The sequence below is a fragment of the Euprymna scolopes genome, chromosome 18, assembly GCF_053919585.1.
Source record: "Euprymna scolopes isolate OS-2025 chromosome 18, ASM5391958v1, whole genome shotgun sequence".
In the NCBI taxonomy this organism is placed as follows: domain Eukaryota; kingdom Metazoa; phylum Mollusca; class Cephalopoda; order Sepiida; family Sepiolidae; genus Euprymna; species Euprymna scolopes.
The window spans coordinates 71,350,400-71,372,782 of record NC_136499.1 but is presented as its reverse complement, the minus strand read 5'-3'; the positions used below and the strand labels follow the sequence as shown (position 1 = coordinate 71,372,782).

The following is a 22,383-nucleotide window of genomic DNA, read 5'->3' as shown; positions in this document are numbered from 1 at the left end:
TTTTCGGTGTGGCAATGGGCGCAACGGCAAAGACGTTACGTTTTTTTTCACACATTCTTTTCCTCCTTCGTGGTACGGTTTCGAGCCTGCCTACTACCACTTTTTTTTTTTTTGCACAACACACACCTCCAAACACCCGGGCAACGCCGTGCACCCAGGCTAGTATTTTATAAGGTAGAAATTTTCGGTCTCTCTCCTTTTGTGGATGAATTTGTCACCAATAAAACTTTAAAACCGCCAACAAGTCTCCTTGTGTCTCCATGCATGCATTTTATTCGTTCTGAGTTAAATAGCCATTAGACGATAAAAAAAAAAGCAACGATTAAATGATGAAGATCAGACACACATAAACATGTACAAAAAGACTTTTATTTAATTTAAATGTCGCTTGATCGCTCACTGGCAGCAAACGTACAAGTCTGCATTTATTGAACGCACTCAAGCATACATGTTCCTACGGATTCCCATGTGCTTTCCTTGCTTAACGTTTGTCTGTTTTAAGATTATGGATATGTTGCATAAACTAGTGTTTATATATATGAAAAAAAAAATGGCACAAACTTCGATTCCTTGTATTTTCTTCCAATGCTAATCGATTATCGTTATATATAGCTTATCGAAGGTAAAAGAAAAAGACAAGACTTTGTGCGAAAACTCAAGACGGCATTTTAAATGTCTTTTTATATTAGTTAACTTGCATTTTAGACATTTTGAATAGGCAGAGCCACAGGGTCATTCAAAGACTAATGGTATTCTACAATGCCAAGTTTTCCTATTTTTTATATTTTATTATCAAAGTCTTTTATACTTTTCCTTCTAATTTCTCCGGAGGAAAATTTCTGTATAAAAATGGACCAAGTTATTTGCTTTTTGGTGCCAATCAAAATGAGAAAACGTTTGCGATCAAAAAATACACCTTCTGTCTAGACGCATGGTTTGGAAGTAAATATGAATTTAACACATAGATTTTTGTTTTCGTTTTTACATCTAATTTCCTACGATAAAAAAAAAATAATGTGAAATTAAAACAACAACAACAACAACAAAAACGATATAGAACACTTTTTGGAGTAAAGGACAAGTAAACATTACAATATTTCAATTACAGCCGAAATGAAAATAAAAAAAAAACAAAGATAAGAAATAAAGCAAATCAGTGAATTTTGATAAATTAACAAACTCACCATCACCACCCATGCAAAAAGTTTTTTTTAAAAAGAAGTGAAGTTGGTACCATTTTGAAAAGATAGACTATTCTAAAGAAAAACAAAGAAAATATTTCGGATGACATTGATAGAGTTCAGTTTCCACATAGAAAAAATTCAAAATATTTAATAGACAATTTTTTGAATATATGTGTATTTTTTCACATTATATATAATGTGCATTAGGTCTAATTCCCTCTAAAAAATAATTAATATATATATATATATATATATATATATATGTATGCAATCCACAGAGAGACTATTTCGCTGTATCACAGCTAATCACTGTAGCTAAACAAGCAAGTACCTCAAGCCAGGCTTTTCTTTCTACAGGGAACACACAAACATTACACAGACATTGAATTTTATAGATAAGGTATACACATATATGTGTAACACTAAATATATATCAAGAAAAATCTTCATGGACGTGAACCAACGGTTCAGCAACAAAAGTCAAGGAGAAGCTTCTTTAGTCATGTCAAATCCGTAATTTCATCCCAGGAAAAGAAAGCACACTACAACTGTGAACCAAACGACTAGAGAATGAACCCTTCTCCTGCTACTGACATAAAAATCCTCCATCTTTCTGAGGCCCTCCTTCCCAGTTCAGAAGCACCCTGGCTCCAGTGGAAAACACTGAACTACCTGAGAGCAGGAATGAAGTGATTAAAATTTGCAGAATATGACAATAATGCAAAGGACTGCATAAAAAAAAATGAAAAACTGTTGCTTCAAAGTTTTTTTGGCATGTGTTGATTTTTCCCAAAGAGGATAAGCATTCTTGACAATGAAATGAGACTGGAAGTTGCCAACCAAGTAGAGATCACAAAAGCTGTCAGTGATGAACACCGTTTCTTTCATGGATCAACAGTTCAATGATTCAAACTTTCTTAGCCATGTTGAACTCCTAACAACATCTCAGGAAGAGATTAAACTACAGCTGTGAACCAGATGACCAAAGAATGCTTCTCTTCTACTAGTAACATGGGAATCTCCAGTTCTGAAGCCCTCCTCCTGGTTCAGAAGCACCTTGGCTCCAGTGGAAAACACTGAACTGCCTGAGAATAGGAATGAGGTGATCAAAAGTTGGTATGATCAGATGGGGCTACAAAACTGACCCATCCATCTGTCAACCTAGAAAGGAGGGGCATACGATGCAACACTGCTTTGTCTGCTCTCTACTACACAACTGATGAACTTGAAAGATCTTGCAGAATACGACAATAATGCAAAGGACTGTGTTAAAAAAAAAAATATGAAAAATTGTTGTATGACCACGTGCTTCAAAGACATGAAAAGAAAAATAAAGGTATGATAAGATGTAATTTCGGTCAAGATAATATGCGTTGTTGCTGCTGTAAGTTTCTTGCTGAAGTTGACCCGGTCATAAAATGTTGCATATCCTCAGGATCATGACCATAAAAACGCAACTTGTAAAGACGATATGGAAGGCCTTGACATTCAAATAATAATTAAAAGAAAAAAAGAAATAACGAACGAAAGATAGGAAATGAAAGGAGGAACTATAAAACTGATCTATCCATCTGTCAACCTAGAAAGGGGGACCATACGATGAAACACTGCCTTGTTTGCCATCTACTGCCTAACCAGTGTAACTTGAAAATCTTGCAGAGTACAAAAATAATGCAAAAGAATATATATAAATGTGGACAACTGCCGTATGGCCAACATGTTTCAAATACACGCAAAGAAAAAGAAATGCACCCACATCCCAAGTTTTGTTGAAATCCAATCAGTAGTTTCCAAATCGATGGTGCACGAACAGACAGTTCATTTAATTTTGTATCAATAACTAATTGAAATTGAATAAAATATCTTGCATTCATTTCATAAGTTTATTTTTCTAGATATAAAAAAAAATACATTCTAAATTGGATTTCCTTAACTTTTGGGCTCAGGTGTTAGAAGAATAATATTTGTCCATTAAGAATTCTTTATTTTCACTGAATATTACTACTTGTACAATTTTGTATTTTTAAAGAAAAATATGGTTACATTTAAATAAAAATTTCAGTTTTAAACTATAAAAATGTCTATTATTGACTGGATTCAAAATTTGCAAGAATGAAATAACATTTTGATCAGCAGATGTTGGCCAGTTTAACTTGTTGAATACAGGCTCCTCAAGTTTGACACAAGAATCTCAAAAAATCGGTATTACAAAAAAACAAAACAAAAAAACATCAATTTATATTTTTATCATTGTGTCCTTATGCCTTTCTTTCTTTCTTTCTTTACTTGTGTTTCACCAAAAACTGTGTAAGACAAATATTTTCTTGTATTTGAGAGAAAAGAGGCGATTCTAATGTTGATTTTTGTTTTATGTATGCATCCAAGTAATTAATGTGTAACCTTTACATCTGTTCATTAGTTAACTTGTATATTCTTCGACTTTTATATTCGTATCCTATTTTAAAGCTCAATATCGTATTGTCTCATTTTTTGTTTGCACTTGCACAAGTCTGACACAAGACTGCTTTATTTGAGCATTCTCTTAAGTGCATACATTACATAACACATCTTTACAAAGTGGTTGGGTAGGAATTCTCTCACAAATTACTAATCCTAAAATTAAATTGAAAGTAGTTGCCTTGAAAAATGAATACATCTTCATTAAATTTAATTGCTATTGCATCTGTTTATTTGAATCGATTCACCTGCATATATATATATATATATATATATATATATATATATATATATATATATATATATATATATATATATATATATGTGTATATATATATATATATGTATATATATATATATGTATATATATATATATATATATATGTATATATATATATATATATATATATATATTTTATTACCGTTTTATCTGCTTAGTTACACATGTTTCGGTTACCGAATCGCATCAACGACCCAGTAACTTCATCAATCAGACTTTAATATATATATATATATATATATATATATATATATATATATATATATATATATATATATATATATATATGGCATATATTTTGCATAATCACATTGACAGACCTGTTCTCATCAAATCACCGAAGATAAGCAATATTGAGCCTGATTCATACCAGATGGCCGACCATTTAGGAATTCTAGGCACTGTATGTGGCCTTTGCTTATCTTGGCATTGTTTCCAGTCGTCCTGAACCTCCATTTGTCACTGGTATTTAACAATGCTGACTCAGGAGAGGTGTGATTGGAGATTGTGCAATTCTTGCCATAAAAATTCTATGCACAGGAACACAGTAGGCATCCTTAGTCTGTCAAGACAGAAGGAAGCTATCATATATATATATATATATATATATATATATATATATATATATATATATATATATATATATACATAAACTCCTCCTCTCCAAAAAATGACAACGCTTTATGATTCACTTAACATCCTTTAGCTTAAAAGAATGAAGTAAATAAATAAATAACATAAATAAAGAACAAATTAGATACTCTAAAATTACAGAATATTATAAGCACCCTACAATGACCCCTCCACCCCTTTTTTTTTAGATAACTCTTTTTCTTTTAACAAAACATCGTTTCCATTTTAGAATTGTTGTGTTTTTTAGATACCATTACAAAATGTTTCAGGGTAAGTAAAGATAAAGTAACCCCACTCACTCACCACTTAAGTGTTGCATACAGGAAGAATATTTTTTATTTATGCTACTTCCACATTAAAATTTCTTTTTCAAAGCCGGTCGAAATGTATTTTATGTTGGTAATTTTCTCCTTGGACAATGATGTTATTCTTTCAAACGACTTATGGATTTTCCCAGTTGGTTTTTCCTGTTCAGTAATTTAGAAAAATAACAAGTGAAGCATGCATGCGTGAATGCATAGTGAACGAGGCATAAAAAAATGACTAAGTTTAGCATTTGCCCCACCGCCTCCTATTTAGCTCCAAAGTCCCAACGGGATGTCAAATCCTGGTGAAAATGAACAATTGGTGCAGTTTGTAAATTTGAATTCTGCACCATGCAAAATAAGAAATGACTAAGTCTATCATTTTCTTCCTTGCCTTCCCATTTAGTCCCAAAAGTCTCCAGGGCCTTAAAATATTTAAATTTGAGTTCAGCACCATACAAAACTGCTAAACAGACATATACAGAAAATTTTGGCAAATATGGTAAAATAGTTCCAAAAATCAGTTAGTTATAACTTTTAAGAAAGTTTTATAAAAATCTAAGGCATCAATTTTTTTTAATAAGCACAAAATTGTCAATTTTAGCTATTTTAACCAGAAAGGCACCCTTAAGGGGGCAACCGAAGTTTTCCCGGAAAATCCGTTCTGTTACTTTTTTACTCATATTATGTTTAATGTTTGTACAAAATTTCAAAAAATTCCAAGGCATACTTATTGAGAAAAGTGCAGACAGACGAACGAATGAATGGACGAACAGACAAGGGTGGATTTACAGGTCCACCCTCCTTTTGTTGGCGGACCAATAAAAAGTTTCACCTGGTATCAGCTACATTTAGAATTTACCAATAATTGTGTTATTGATTTATGAAAAGTGGTTTTGATTCGCCAATCAGAAATTAATCCGAGTAGTGTATTTTCAATTTTCGTATTTGGGGTTGATTTTTATCAGTGGGCACTTAAACACTATTAGATTATCTCCTCTTCCTTTCACCTTTGGTTTTTGTAAAGCCTCTAAAATGTGCCAATAAATGTATAAGCTTGTTCGTTGGATGGTGAATGATAAGTAAAAAAAAAGTCAAGTATGAAATGAAAAAATTCGAACAAGTATACATGGAGAAGAGTGTGTTAGAATTGCCTTATCCTACAAAAATGCAATAAATAGATGAAATTTAAAAAATAATTTAAAAGGGGCATGCAGCATTTAGTTTTTAAATATTCTTGTAAATAAACGTATTTCGGTTTAATTTCTTTCAAAATATACTTTATCTGCCTAGGCAGATTTAAAAAAAAAAAGCCCCATTTTAAATAATGATCTAAAAGCAGCAATATTTAATACGAACTTGTGGCTGAAAAAACATTCACTTCCTTTCCCTCCTTTCTTTCGTTACTCGAGAGAGAACGAGAAAAGAAAAAATAGTTTTATTTGTGCCCTACCTTTAATGTTCAACAAAACTATGAGAAAATATAAAAGAAATGCTTAAAATAAAAATGCTTAAATTTACGTCTGACTTATTTTAGGATAAATGTGTTTCTTGTTGTTCTGAAAATTTGGAAAAATGTAATTTTCAAATTTAAGGATGCAGAAAATACAATCTATAAAAAAAAATACTGAATTATAGATTTATATTCCGAGTCTTCATAGATTCAGCTGATAAAATAATTTATAGATACGTTTTTTTTTATTATAAGCAATCATAGTGAGATACACTTTCAAAATCTGACACAAAACTGCATTAATATTTTCAAACAAAAATATTTGTTTAATTGAAATATTTAAAATAAACCCACACACATAATTAAAACTTTTCACAATTGTATAGGTATATTGGAAGAATACCCGTCCCAGGACGAGTAAAATTAATCCTCCAAACAAAACAGTTTTGCATCTCTTTTATGTTCATTTACGAAAGTTAAAATCAAGATATAATGATACTAAAATTAATATCTAGAATCCTTATTCTAAATTTGATTAAAATCTAGAACATTATTTTGAATTTCCAAATGTTTAAGAAATCCAAAAAAAATTGAAATTCTGATAATCTTGCTTAATTCGTATCGAATAACTAGGAATCAAATTCAATGCAAATCTAATGATGTATTTGAATTTTAAAATGAGACACAGTGCCCATATTACGACCAACTCCTTCAATTCTTAAAAAAGACTCTAGAGAAACTGAAATTTGTGAAATATTTATTAATTTATGTCTAATACATGTCAAAATTTCACAAATTTGGAGACATCTGAATTTTTAGAAAGGCTTCCACACACTTGAAAGAAGATTAGAGGTTACATTAGCTGAAACGTTTTGAGAATAACACCTCAGGTGTGAACTATAAGTCAGAATAGTCCAAATAATACGAATTAAAAAAAGTTGTATGCTACAAAGTATCATCTTCATGAAATCAACTATTTCTAAAAAAAAGTTATTTCAAGCAAAAATAAGAAGAAAAAAATACTCTAAATAATAAAAACTATGTAAAACATAAAATAAGATGATTTTTTTTAGAAGAGCGTTTTTCGTGTTTTTAATCTAAGATTTGAATTGACAGTCAACCACAGTGACAGAGACTAATGCAAATCTAGCAATTTTTATTTTCTGTGGAACCGCAATTCTCTTTGGATAATCTGAGGCAGTCTTACCATTAGCAGATGGAAATAATTCCTAGAGTTACCATGGTTCTGCTGATGCTCAGTTTCCTATTCCGTTGTTCTTTCTCTGTTCAGACGGCTTCATGGATTAGTGAAGTCATGAAAGTTGGGCATGACGATGCAGAGTAAATGAATTATAAAGTAAATGTAAATAAAACATACACGTACAGACACTATATCTTCTTACATAGAAAGTAATGCGAAATTTTCTCCTAGTTCATTGACCGGAATAGCTTAATAAAAATAAGTTACATAAAAACAAATATATAAGAAGGGGTTATATTAATTTCCTTAATCCATGGCTTTTCAATTATTGACAATCCAATGATTAAGGAAATTAATATAACCCCTTCTATATAATCCTTTTGTCAAACAATAAATTCTTAACTCGAATATATGTGTCTATATTTTGATTTTCAGAATTTAAATTTAACAACTAAATTTATATATATATATATATATATATATATATATATATATATATATATATATATATGCATGTGTGTGTATATATATATAATAATAAGATAATAAAAAGATAAAAAATTTTACAATTTAAGGGAAAAGTAAGATGATTCGTCTGTACATTAGGTCTTATTCAAGACATTGTAGTTTTGAATATAATGATGCTTTCTAATGTTTTCCAATATGAAGTTTTTCCTTTCAGCTTTCAATCAGTGTCGGATAATCAAGATAGAAATATATTCGTTTTGTCACCTTCATTTTCTAGTCACTTAATTCATAAATTAGTTTGTAGTCTGTTTTTAATTGATGGGTATTATACTTCGTTTTCCAGATAATGTCGCGTCATCAGAAGAGAATATACACCACTTCAGGGCTAAACTCACTTTTTGTGTATCAGCCCCCATCCCCATTGATGTGAGGCCCTGTTATCTTTTATCTATTATCATTTACTTACAATACAAGTATATATATATATATATATATATATATATATATATATATATATATATATATATATATATATATATGTATGTATATATATATATACTATATTATACTACTGGAAATTAGTTAGAGAAAATAAAACACCTAGAATAGAATGGAAGATTATTAGAAGGGCCAATACTTGCCACTCATTAAACTCACCATGTCCATTATGCTTATCAGAAAAACTTGAAATAACTAGGTTTAAAGATAGGGATAAACTACTAAATATTAAACAAGAAACTGCTATATCCTGCAAACATTTCAGAATACATGCACTTAAAGAACTCTAAATTAGAAAATCAGAACCACTATGAGTACAACTCTCCTCCATCCAGTAACCCCCCCCCAAAAAGAGGATAAGTGAGATCGTAACTATGATCATACCCGTATGGATTACATAAGTCGCTTAATATTCTACTTTCTCAAGCAGTTATAATATTACCAACCTAAATAAATACCTGTATGAAAGTATATTTGAACCAAGCGAGTAATAGATTGTTTAGGTGAACCTCGTAATAATGTATGCATGTGGATATGTTTGGGTGTGGGCATGTATGTGTTTATGATCTGTATGTATATATATGTGGGTTGAAAAAATAAAGAAAGAAAGAAAAAATAAAGGGAAAGAAAGATAAAAAAATAAAATAAAATAAATAATAATAAATAAATAAATAGATAAATAGATAAAAAAAAGTAAAAATGAAAAGTGAAAGAGAAGAAAAGGTAATAAAGAAATAGGGTGAATGAATAAAGATGAAGGTAAGTACTACAATATATAAGCCTTTATACTCCGTTTATATAACCTAAATACTCTGATTTTTTGTAACATGTTATATATTATTGTTATATCGTTATATATCGTATGTATATCTGTGTAACCCTCGAAAGAGTGCTAACTAAATATGGGGATAGACCTATGGACTTCAACCTGAATTCACTATAAATTTTTACGTAGTACAAAAAACGTACAACTTATGAAAAAATAACAAGCGGGTGGGGGCGGGTAATATAACTTTGCGTGTGGGGTTGGATAGAAAGGAGAATTATGTAGTGAATGAGTTCATTTCTGTTTCTATTTTGGATGTATCATTTGGTGGCAGTGTACACATATATATATATGTCTGTATCTTGTGTAAATATGTATGTATAAGTGTATTTATGTATGTATCTGTATGCATGTGTGTGTATATGTGTGTATGTATTTAAGTGTATATGTATATATATATATGTATGTATATATATATATGTATATATATATATATATATATATATATATATATCTGAATTATTAAAATAGGCTATCTCGTATACGATGATTGTAATAATGTATATTACAAGAATGTATGGGTGTCTGGGTATATATATACATGTATGTTGTGTATGTATATATACGGCCGTAGGGACTGGAGTGGTACGCTGTTTCATATATAAAGGGGTTACCACACTACTGAAGAAAGACGGACACCTTATAAAAAAAAAAAAAAAAAAAATGGTTTTGCATTTGTGCATGTATTGCTGTGTTTTTATGCGTTGTGTGTGAGCGGGTATCAGTGTGTCCATGCGCGTGTATGTATGTGGGTAGATGCATGAGTCTATGTTGGTGTCTATATGTATATGTGTCTCGTATACGTCTGTGAAATTTGGGGACACGTGTGGATGGGGATGTGTGTCTGCGCCTGCGGATGGTCTGACTGTGTGTGTATGTGTTCTGTGTATACTGGTGGGCGCGTGTGTGTATGTGTGTGTGTGTTTTATATATATGTTTTTATGTGTATGTGTATGTATATATGTATGTGTGTGTATGTATATATATGTATATATATGTATGTGTATATGGGTGTGTGTGTGTGTGTGTGTGTGTGTATATATATATATATATGTATGTATATCTGTATTTTGTTGGGACGTCTGTCCGGTTGGGGTCCACAGGTTTTGGGGTTCCCAATCGACAGTCTTATTATTGGTATTGGTGGTGTCATTAGTATGATCAATATTATAAGAATTATTATTACTAGGATTGTTAGGGGGATTAATATTAGTTTTGATATAATAACAGTCATGATGTATGGTATCCAGGTGTGTACATGGATATCTGTGTTTGAACGTCCATGCATTGATATAACTGTGCATGTAGGTAGAGATGCAAACATGTTATAACTGTATGTGAGCATTATATGTCTATTTATGTGTATATGTGTGTGTATGTGTATATAGGCGCGGGTGTATCAAGGTGTGGGTATATATACGTGTATTTATATATATGTATGCGTGAGGGGTTTGATAACTTTCGGCGTTTTATTTTTGTTTTTGGTTTGTTTGTTTGTTTTTTATTTTGTTTTGTTTTGTTTTGTTTTATTTATTTATTTAATTTATTTTAATTTTATTCCTGTGTCGATATAGTTATGGCCTGTTTTCAGTGCGTGTGTGTGTGAGTGTGTGTGAGTAAAATACAACGCTCCTGAGTATAGCTATAAGCATATGTTTGCTTCTAGTGTGTGTGTGTGTGTGTATGTGTGTGTGGATTGAACGGCACCGGTCAGTACTCAATGCCCATGTGAATGTTCTTAATTTACAGACCGCAAGACAAAAATACTACATTCTCAAGTACCTTATGCCATAAAAACCAAAAGATGGGTTGGATAAAGAGAAAGGGAAATAAAAAAGATGTTTATTATCTTCAAAGATCTCACTTGTCCTCTCCCCGCTCATAACCCCCACCCATGTTACATTCTAACTTTGTAAACGAAATAAGAAAATGTTTTTGTTTGAAATATCAGTTCTCGGCGATAATTCTTGGCCTGAAGACGTAATCCCCCAACGCGAGTGATTACAGAAACATGTATGCACATATGTAGTTATCAATGTTTGTATTAATAAATTTCATATATATATATATATATATATATATATATATATATATATATATATATATATATATATATATAGACTTATATGTAATATACTGAGTTCGTGTAATTCAGTAAATTTTCATATACCAATAGGTTTTAAGCCAAAAATGGTTGACTTAAGGATTAAGCTACAAAATTATCACATTTCATAATTGAGCATTAATATACTGTGTGTGCAAAACCAAGACTTCAAGACAAGGGGTTGTTGGCAACAAAAAGTGTATTTCATTTTTATGAAATACACTTTTTGTTGCCATCAACCCCTTGTCTTGAAGTCTTGATTTTGCACACACAGTATATATATATATATATATATATATATATATATATATATATATATATATATATATATATATATATATAATCAATCTAACAATGATCAGGGAGATCGAAAGCACAAGAGTAATGAACAAAACAAAAACACTCAGAGACTCATTATACAATCTTCTAATAATAACCAGAAAAATTGCTTGTCCAAAAATATAACCCAGAAAATTAAAATAAAAGAAAGTATTTAATTAAACCTGCTTAAATAACGACTTAATTAACGACTTAAATAATTACGCTAAAACAGTAGCAGACGATATTCTTTCTCAGGTCGAGCACTCTTTGTAATTGATATTGCCTGCTACTACTTTAGCGTAATGCAAAGCTCTTTGTTAATAGAAAAATAGAGCACTGTGGGAGTGAATGGCGGTCAATGTTTGTATAAAGAATTGTTAGGTGTCATTGCCAATAGTACCTTTCATAGGGGCCTTATAGCTAGAACTACTGGTTATCAACTCAATAGTTGTTGGTTCGGTCCCGGGCTGAGAATGAGTGCTACTTTAGCTACACTGAAGGGCTGTGATACGGTGAAACAGTCTATCTTTAGATGACATATATATATATATATATATATATATATATATATATATATGTGTGTGTGTGTGTGTATGTGTGTGTATTGTCCTCATAAAAAAAAAGTTGGCAGAGATTTTACTTTCTCATTAATATTTCTAAGCCTGACACATTACATTGGGGAAATTTATTAAATAAAAAATTTCACTTAATTGAAACTAACACTATGAATGTTTATTATAGTACTTATTTACTAACCTCCTTACGAAGGTAGAGTTAAATCTAAGGTCGGTTTTTAATATGGTGAAAACCCAACTTCCCAAAAATGGGCACTTTAGATTCTGATAAAAATGAAAACTGTCTCAGTTCTCCACTGACCGATGACAGAAAAAATGAAATGTAGTAACAGAACAGATACTACACTTTGCTTTTAGCCAAACGCATAAGATGAGTTTTTATGATTTACGAATGCGGGTTAGTAATTACAAAATTTTTTGAATTTATTTCATCCACTCCTAACGTGTGCAATCACACGAGCACCTGCTTAACTCTGCCCTCCAATGTTATAACAAATATAATACGACGGTATATATATATATATATATATATATATATATATATATATATATATATATATACACACGATGTACTAATATACACGCAAAGATATGTACATACATACTTACATACATTGAAGATACTCTCGTCGATTTCTACGGACGAGGTCCTTCACAGCAACTAAGTTGTTCATAAATCTACACAGATGATTTGTTTATAGTGGTAAAGGCTTTCTGCAGAACCAAATACACTCTTGGTACAACTGCTAATCTCTGTCGGTGCAATGACTGCCATAAGACAGAGCAGACAGTAGACCCCAGGTTTTACTTTTAGATCAGGTCTCCATGTTAACGAAGACTAAGGGTGCATCTCTCCCAGTGGATTAAACACGCCTCCAGATACCAACCTAGAAATTTCTACATTTTGGCACGGTACATACAACGCCTAGCATTCATAAATGGTCATCCATGTGGCACTGGCCAGTCTAATCGTTGCTTAACTTCGGTGATCTTACGAGAATCTGTGTGTCAATGTGATTATGCCATATAATTGCATACATGCATATTCATATTCAATATATACACATATGTACACGCACATATATAGCACACAGATATACATATATGTGTGTGTGTGTGTGTGTGTGCATCCATACACATATTTACACAGATAAGAACACAGTCACTGAATTACATTTTCATGCATAAATCAATAAAATCATAACAGAAAATTTAGAACGATGAAATTGATTTTGAATTTCAATCGTTATTTTACACTTTTTCTGACTCAGAATGTAGAGAAAACCCAAAAATAAAACCATCAAAATTCTATTTTCATTTTATTAAAAAATTAAAAAAAAATTTTCCCCCCCAATTCAGTCACACCGTCCTTTTTCCTATTAAGTTATATTAAAATAGTTTAAGTAGGCTGCAAAACGTTCAGTAAAACGTTAAAAAAAATTAAATGTATTTATTTTTCAAAATGTCGACAAGATCATCAATAATTTTTTCCCCCTTAGAAAAGGCAGATTTACTTAAAGTATGAAGCAAAAATTTTGAACAAGAGGAAAAAAAACCAGAATCAATATTCAAACGTCATATTGATGGCATTAAAGACTATTTAACTTCAAATATCGTTAAATATATATAGATAAGTACTAATATATGACATAAATAAAAATTCCGGAATAATGATTGAAATCCAAAATCAATTTCATCTTAAAAGGGTTGCTATTTTTTAAACTTTTATCTACCCCAAACAATGCATATTGCCATTAAAGCTGAAGGGGCTACTGTGATATGGTGAGAATTTATAGAGAAGTAATCTGATTGGGAAGTTGGACAGCAAGATGCTTGTTAACATTACATTTTAATTTCTGCATGTTGGTATGGTTGGAGAAACAATGAACAGGAAGGGAATTCCATTTTACAGTAAGTAGTCCAAGGAAAGAAGTAATTAAACTACAAAATCTTTCAGTATCCAGAGATCCCCTACAGTGAAGGGGTTGAATTTTGTTGCTAGTCGAGTGAGTTGTGTATTTACATTGAGGGGGTATTTATTTGAGACATTGATACAAGTGCAGAAACTTAATTGGAGCACATTCTATGGAAGTACTTGTAAAATAAGCCCAAGAATACAACACAGCTGATGCAACAGGGGATTTGTAAGATGTACCTATTCAATCTATTTATACCACAAAGAAATTTCTATTTCAAACTTATACAAGGCAGACTGAAGAAAATGCTTGTTTTTAACTTGAAGGTGGAAGACCACTGTAAATGCTATGCTTAAATTTGGAATAACAGACCAAAAGAAATGCCAACTTTAAATTTATGCATGGCAAAATAAGTAAACTGTTGCATAACAATGAAAAATGATATTTCAAATTTAAACATTTCACACTTAGTGAACATTTGATCATTTCAATCACATTGGCAACAACCGCTTAGCAACTCCTCTCCTTTTTCGCTTCTTTTACTATCCAGTTTTTTACTACCTTGCTGGTTTGTCTGTCTCTTTACAAAGCTTAATCACGTACTTTTAAATATCCTACACGCACACACACACGAGAAAAATATTACTCGTTGGATCACCTACTGAGCTCGGGTTAAAGCGTTAAAAAAAAAAGTTAATTTGCAAGGCCAGTTAAAATATAAAAAATAGCATGACAAAATTCAAAATTAAACTCTCTAACCTTTTAAATAATACTGTCTATGTTGATATTCCCTCTACTTTATAATGGACTGCACCAATCTTTTTATACTTTATTTTCTTTGTTACCTACTTTCGACGATATATATATATATATATATATATATATATATATATTATATATATATATTACAATAGAAAAATGCGAGCATAAAAAGTAATATGGTTAAGCTTAAACATGGAAAAGTAAAGGACTAGTTGTTAAAATTGGAAAAGAAAGGAACAAGATATTCTAGTAAGAAATATAATAAATTTATAACTAAAAACATTGCAGCATTAAGAATTGATTATATAATGTTATAAATTGAATTTAAAAAAATTTTTAATGCTGCAATATTTTAAGTTATAAATTTATTATATTTTTTACTAGAATATCTTGTCCTTTTCTTTTCTAGTTTTAACAACTAGTCCTTTAGTTTTCCATGTTTAAGCTTAACCATATTACTTTTCATGCTCGCATTTTTCTATTGTAATCCATGATTTTCCAGGCTTCTAGTAAATTCACTTGTTCTTTGTTTAATTTCAGTCTTATTTTTTGTCCCCATAAACATAATATACACATATGTAATAACAATGTACAGCACTCGTCTGTTTTCAATAAAATCACACATTATCTCTCTTTCATTCTTTCATTATCTCTGTTTCATTTGTTACTTCTCTTTTCGCGAGAGCAGTGAATTGGTAGCAACAGTAGTCGCTGAAGCGACGTGGTTTTTATGGAAACCAGTCATAAAAACGTCACCCACCTCCTTACGGTTTTTTTTTTAATGATTTTGAACATCAGTAAATTCATCATAACTTTTGTTTTACTGAACGAAAATTTAAATTTTTTTCCACAATATAGCTGAGAAGGTGATCTATAAACTGCAAGAATTGTTTGAATTGAGTGTGTGGGGGACCAGTTACTTATGTCATTTTTCGATATGTTTCGTCCACAAAAAATTTAAAAAATTCCAATCGATTTTGATTTAAATATTATATCCGACCCGTTATTACTTTTAGAAGGATAACATTCTAGGTATCTCTTTCTACAATTATATAAATGCGACTTTTTCTCTGTGTATGTGTGTGAGTTCGTTCCTTATAGACTCTGAAACGGCTGAACAGATTTTTTTATAAATTCACAGAACTTTAGTGTATAATTCTGGGAGTGATCTTAGTTAAGTTTTGTTTCAGAATATCCCTGATAATTACCGATAATCAAAACCATTGTTTTAATTTATCTATCATCGGTAAAGACATTTTTTCCATGTCGTTACTTAGTAACAATGATAGAACAACTGGCTGCAAAAATTCTACTGTAGGTAAGTTGATAGCGTGTTTTTTTATTTTGCATGCTGTGGTCTGTAGGTTCAAACTCAGCACGTAAATTTCTTAATGTTTTTCATTAACTGCAAAGAATTTTATAAGACTTGAAAATTTACGTGTTTTTTTTTTGTTTTTTTTTGCATGACGTGGTCTGTAGGTTCAAACCCCACATGTAAATTTCTTAATGTTTTTTTTTTTGTTAACTGAAAAGTATTTTATATAAAATAATTTTATAAAAGAAACAGTAGGTTCTCTAGAGTGCAATGTAGAATAACATATATTTTGGACTAAGTTACTGCATGGAGGCACGTGAAGCTTCCCCCCGAGCGATCTCACGGATTTCAATGACAATAAAAATATAGGAGTGTGAAATATTCGTTGATCATCATTCAATCCCGGGCAATGTCGGGTCTCCCTGCTAGTAATGATATAAAAACACAATAAAAGAGAATGTGAAATGCGGCTATAGTATAAGTTCCATTGATTCAGTTGTCTATTTTACAGCATATTGACCCCTTCTTGGTTTATATAAACGCGACTCGGAATTGTAAAGTATTGACTAGTTGTTTGGTAATAGTATGGTAACAAACATAATTTCTCGGTCGACTGTTACACAAGACTTCCGAAAAATGATAGTTGCTTTTCTCCTGCTCTATACTGATTATGAAGGAAAGTTGAACAATCTTGGGATAGGAAAGGCATTACTTACAATTTATCTCAATATATATTTTCATTGCAGAAATTCCCCTCTGGACCAAAGTACTGTAGGTTTGCAACAGCAGATGTCACATACAAATTCAATACATCTACTCTGCTAACCACTATCTTATGTATTTATGACCAGCATTTCTGCCACATTCACTCGTGATAATAAAATGCTACATCGCATCCAATGAGCAACACCATCGCAATCACCACATCTACAGAGGAAGAAGTTCCTATTTTTCTCTCTCAATATTTAGTGCTCTTACCACTACCAGTTGAGACCGGGTCAAATTCTATATTTTCCTATGATATTGTGCTTGCACCACAATTAAATGGTTATTACATACATACACGTAACATAATCTTTCCATTTTTCAATTAAAAAATACTCAATTCTCCCTACTCAAATTCTGCCCATTTTGATTAGCTGATACCAGACTATTCGCATATTCCAGAATCCACTTCTCCAACAAAGAAATGAATGCTCCAGAAATTACGTTATATTGCGTCGCTCTCTACAGAAGAAAATCGTGCTAAAAAAAACTAACTAAATTAAACATATTAACTGATTGGCGTCGCTCTCTGCATATTAAAATCGTGCTAAAAAAATAACAAACAAAATTAAACATATTAACAGATTGGCGTTGCTAAAAACAACAAAATTAAACAGATTATAATCGTGCTGAAAAAAAAAACAAAAAAACAAAACAAACAAAATTAAACATAATAATCGATTAGCGTCACTCTATACAAAAGATAATAACTTTGTTTTTTTTTTTTGTTTTTTTTGTAGGTAAATATTTACATTAGCTCAACCGCCATAATTTTCTTTAACATGACTACTTTTATAGTTTTTTACTATGCTGATTACGAAAACGTCATTAAAATTTGGCAGAGACAAGTACTTTTTGATGGTTGGGGGGGGGGTTCCGAAAGCCGTTCTTAACATGAGGAGATTAAGGGTTGGCCACCAACAACAACCATACTTTAAATTTTATGAGGGGGGACTATGTTAACTGGGCAATGCTAGTTAACAGGTCCTGCTGGTATACCCTAATTTTCATTACATAATCAGCTATAGCCAATAAAATGATCTGTTACCAATAAGCAAAATTGCAAATGGCTACCAAAATCTGTTCAGCAGTGAATAATGATGAAGCACATTTCGCTTTAAAATGACTTTGAATCCAACAAACAAATCGTCACTGTTTAACAGAAATTGATGAAAATAAGTTTTCATTTTAATAAATATTCGGTTGATATTAAATAAATAATTTATTTGCTCTAGGAGCAGAAAAAAGAAAGTTTATTTAGTTGTTATTAGTGAAAGATCAATTTCGAATTTCCAAATTGATTTTTTAAAAGGCTTCTAAAATCGTTTTTGGAACTATGGATACAAACTAGATGTCATACTGATTTCCAAACAATTATACAAAACAGTGATTTCGCCATTTTTCACCAGTCAATTTGCACAGGTTTTCTTTATTAAATATATTACAGCTTTTAAGCAAAACTAGAGTATTATCCTCCTTCTCCTTGGGGGGGGTAATGTAGTATTTGTTCTGTTGACATGATACTATCCTTTCAGACATTATTTTCTCTTTTAAGGAAAGGGAGTATAATGCATTTGTCTTGTTGATGGGGTAGTGTAATGTTCTTTGCATTTTTTTTTGCCATATGCTTTGAATTGAGGAGACATTATAAAAGGGAAATATTCAAAGAGGCATAGCAAACAAATGAAATAAAGCACTCAGAATTCTAAATCTTTTCTGCAGTAAAATCTTATGTTTTGTTATACAGAGAACTGCAAGTGAAAAAACAGTCAGTTACTCTAAAACTGCTGATCAAAAATGTTAATCTATACGAGTGATCTCCCCTGAACCCTTTACTGACTAATGAAGCGACTTTCAGCCGGATATTGTGTAGCCGTCATTATTGTTTTTACCTTGTAGTTTGTGGAGGACTACGAATAAAATATTATCTCTGTATCTGTTATCAAAGTTTGACATTTACATGTTTATGTCCTTCTTTCTATATTATTAACTGTCCTTTATTTTTGTTTTAGCAGAAGATATTTTTTTGCAAAGGTTCATACTTGGTATGAGCTTTTTGTGATGATTCATCGAAGCATCGTAACATTTTTCTCAGAAATAAAGAAGGAGAAGATGACAATTTGTGTTTTTTTCCCTTTTTATGTAATCCTGAAAACCACAACGTCCCCCTCACTCTTTTTCTCTCTCTCTGATTTTAATACTCCAAACAAAGCGAATTTCCATGAAAGTGTAAAGAGCTATTGCGATAGGCGCCAGATTTATAGATGGAGAGTTGAGCAGCAAGATGTCTGTTCACAGTACATTTATATCAGTGTGGCCAGAGAAACAGGAAGCAGGAATGGAATTCCAAAAGTAAGCAGCCTGAGAAAATAAGCTTTCAGAGTAGAAAATCTTCTGACATCTAATCTAGAAATATACAGTGAATGGGTTGGGATTTTGTTGCTAGTCAGGAGGCGGGTATATTTCCCGGTAAAATGTCGATTTTTGATAAAAATTATGATTGTTTATGTTGATAAGTTTCCTATTTCCTACAAATAATTCAAAGACATGTTCAATGAAAACATTTGAACATTTAAACTAATCACTTTCATGATTCTTCAGCTTATGATTTTAACAATTATTCGCTTTACTTGCTTTAGGAGTAGAACAAAAATTCTATGAGTTATGGATTATGTTTTCTATGGAAATTGCTCCAGACAAGGCTTGAAGCCATTTGATGTAAGGAACTAACAAGAACTAAACATGATTATTGCAAAGACAGGAGATGACTATTGGCTTTTTTCTTGAAAAAGACCAAGGCTGTAAATAGGAGGAAAGAAGTCAGTAGAAAGAAAATTCTTGGAAGGAAGCTATAAAAATAGGAAGCTGTATTACAATGAGGTATCAAAACAGTAAATTGATAGAGATCACTAGATCAACAAGTGAAGCATGCATGGTCCCCCGTGAGTGCACAATGAACGAGGCATAAAAAAAATGACTAAGTTCAGCATTTACCTCCCCCTCTCATTTAGCCCCAAAAGTCCCAAGGGGACGTCAAATCCTGGTGAAAATGAACAAACAGTGCAGTTTTAGGCTTTAACATATGTAAATTTGAGTTCTGCACTAATGCAAAAAAAAAAAAAGAAATGGCTAAGTCCATCATTTGGCCTCCCCTACCATTTAGCCCCAAAAGTCCCCAAGGCCTTAACATATTTAAATTTGAGTTCAGCACCATGCAAAACTGCTAAATAGATATACATAGAAAATTTGGACAAATATAGTAAAATAGTCCCCAAAATGGAGTGTTTTTATTAGCCCTAAAAGAGCTGCTAGGGCACACCCAAGAGTTATCGTGAATCAGTTAGTTACAACTTTTCAGAAAGTGTCAGTTTTAGCCATTTTAATCCTAAAGGCACCCCTAGGGTGGAAACTAGAGTTTTCCCAGAAAATCCGTTCTGTTACTTTTTTACTCATATCATGTTTAATATTTGTGCAAAATTTCCAAAACTTCCAAGGCATAGTTATTGAGAAAAGTGTGGACAGACGAATGGATGAACAGACAAGGGTAAACTTACAGTTCCACTCTTCTTTTGTCGGGGGACCAACAAGTCAAACAATCAAGAACAAAATACGCAGGGAATAGATCACACAATTCTGAAGAACACATGTCATAATAGCATTTATAGAAAAGACTGAGACTAGCAACATCATGTCTGTGAGAGAAGAAGAAAGAGTGAGTGGTGATAAAATTACAGATATGTTTCTGCACCTTATCGAGGAACCTTAAATGTGACAGAGTTTAACCAGCCCAAATATGACAATACATAGTCTGATAATAATACTCCATACATGGTCTGATTTGTCAAAATAGAGAATAGCTTCAGGTGTGAATCAGTGTTTAGAACAATATAGAGAACCGATTTTATTAGAATTGGAGGGAGAAATAGATCTAATATTTGAACTCCAAGTATGATTTGATGTGAAAGTCATTTTCTCCTCACAAAAAAAAAAAAGATGCAATGCAAAAAAATATTTTTTACATTTCCGGACACAACTAAAATACACTTTCTTTGCCTTTAGGCTAGTATAATAGTGTTCTCTGCAGATGATACAATAATTTTGTGGGGTCTGCATTTACACCAAACGTCCATAGAATGGAAATATGTCACAAATATCTACAAGGGCTTTTGAGATAGGCCCATATAACCAGATATATTCAACCAGATAAGTATGTTTCAGTTGGAACAAACGGGTGATAATATCGTGCGAATCAGTATTCACGTCAAATAATACAAATTATCAGTCCTCATCTGAAAAAAAAAAAAATGAGCGATAAATAAGCACAAAGTATTATTTCGTTGATGTTTATAGATACTCTGCGCAATTATAGTATTATTGTGAGACTTCATCGTACAAAAATAAAACAACTATTTGATTCTTTGTAGCTGTTACATAAGAAAGGTTGTGTAACGTTGTACACATTTACACACACGTTAACATTTTAGACAACCGAGACCCAACACGTTGTAGACCTGGTGCTACCAGATCAGGCAGTCTGAAGATATTGGCTTCCTGATACGAAATGCACCTAACATCGAGGCTTTTTGTTTTTCTACTTCCTTTTTTAAACTTAATCATGTTCTGCAAAACCAAAACCTAAAACAACAATCCCCTTTTTCTCCTTCCCGTTTCTCCTTTCTCTTTCTATCCCCCCCCCACTTCCTGTCTGGTTTCCTCACTTAAAATGTACCAAACATCAATAATGTAACCCTTTTCCTTCTCTCATTGCAAAACTTATTCATGTTCTGCAGGGCAGGGAACAAAAACGATAAAATCCACTATAAAACAACCAAACCAAACACTACAAACTAGCGATTGAAGAATAAAAACCTTCTCCAAAATAAAGAGCTTGAAGAATAAAAACCTTCTCCAAATAACTGGATGCAACATGAATACTATTTCCAAAATTACCGTATTTAGCATTAAATAATCCGAAAAGGGTTGATATGCCGTAAAATAAAACAACCAAACCAACCAACATTGTAGACTCAGTTGTAAAGGAAATAAAGAATAGGAAAGAGGAAAGAACTTCAACTCCTGTTTCAGAAAAGACCTTTATTCCTCATTCTCCTACCATGCGTGACTTCTTGTTATGGCTGTGACGTCACCCACGTCTCTAAGGTGATCATCTACTCTAACGTGCTCTCTCTCCTTTTTATAGTCTTTTCCTTTTTCTTTATCACAACATCATTTTGCACACGGCTCGGTATTTTTATATAGTCACCATATGCGTGCGTATACGCTCTGTTAGAATTGTGTTAAAAGTGACTATAGGGCTTCT

The 22,383-nt window shown here is 31.7% G+C and overlaps 1 protein-coding gene across 9 annotated transcripts in view; it reads right to left on the bottom strand.

Annotated features, from left to right (window-relative positions):
* LOC145297652 (N-acetylated-alpha-linked acidic dipeptidase 2-like) overlaps nt 1-22,383 on the bottom strand; it is a 1,311,662-nt gene that overhangs the window by 238,287 nt on the left and 1,050,992 nt on the right. The gene's annotated exons all lie outside the window — the stretch shown is intronic.